Source organism: Alexandromys fortis, unplaced genomic scaffold (assembly GCF_014885135.2).
Source record: "Alexandromys fortis isolate MF-2015 unplaced genomic scaffold, M_Fortis_MF-2015_v1.1 scaffold_225, whole genome shotgun sequence".
Classification (NCBI taxonomy): domain Eukaryota; kingdom Metazoa; phylum Chordata; class Mammalia; order Rodentia; family Cricetidae; genus Alexandromys; species Alexandromys fortis.
In genome coordinates this window covers 512,101-513,034 of record NW_026068119.1, presented here as the reverse complement: position 1 = coordinate 513,034, position 934 = coordinate 512,101, and the positions used below count along the sequence as shown (strand labels likewise).

The 934-nt window shown below is 46.5% G+C and overlaps 1 pseudogene; it reads right to left on the bottom strand.

Annotated features, from left to right (window-relative positions):
* Window positions 1-127, bottom strand: LOC126490284 (uncharacterized; annotated as a pseudogene).
* Between the last annotated feature and the right edge of the window lie 807 nt (window positions 128-934).

The window sequence follows — 934 nt, the reverse complement described above, 5'->3', positions numbered from 1 at the left end:
GATTGTCTCCAAGGTCCCTTCGGCGAGCCCATACAGGCAACAGGGTGAGGTCACTCCAGACGAGTGTGCTGTTTGTACACCAGGCCCCTATGGGGGAAAGGGGTCTGGTCAGACTAATTGTTCTCATGCGTGTGTGTTGGGTTTTTGAAATAGAGACAGGGTTTCTCTGTATAGTCCTGGCTGTCTTCGAACTCACTCTGTAGACCTTGAACTCAGAGATCCTCCTGTCTCTGCCTTCTGAGTGTTGGGATTAAAGACCTGTGTTACAACTGCCTGGCTTCTATGTATATTTGTGTATGTGATCCCAGGCCCTCATGGATGCTAGGCAAGTGATCTATTGCTGAGCTATATCCCCAGCCCCTGTATGTATGCTTTGGCATTTTGTCTTGTTTTGTTTGAGACAGAGTCTCACCCTGTATTCTAATATAGCCTCTAGACTGGTCTTGAATTAATCCTAATGTTTTAGCTTCCAGACTGCTGGGACTACTATCACACCTGGCCTACTTGACCAATTTTTCTATGTATTTTCCATGTTATTTTAAGTTAATCATCATTGTCGTTATCGTTGTTGTCCTGTGTATGCGTGACATGTGCCACAGCATACACACCACAGAGTGTATGTGGAAGTTAGAGAACTACGTTTGGGAATAAGTTCTCTGTTTCCAGTGTGGTTCCAGGTAACAAACTCAAGTCATCAGGTTTGCCAGGCAAGTTCACCTACTGAGCCAGCCACCTTGACGGATCCCCAAGCTATCGTTTTTTGTTTTTGTTTTCAAAACAGGGTTTCTCACCGGGCGGTGGTGGCACATGTCTTTAATCCCAGCACTTGGGAGGCAGAGGCAGGTGGATCTCTGTGAGTTCAAGACCAGCCTGGTCTACAAGAGCTAGTTCCAGGACAGGAACCAAAAAGCTACGGAGAAACCCTGTCTCGAAA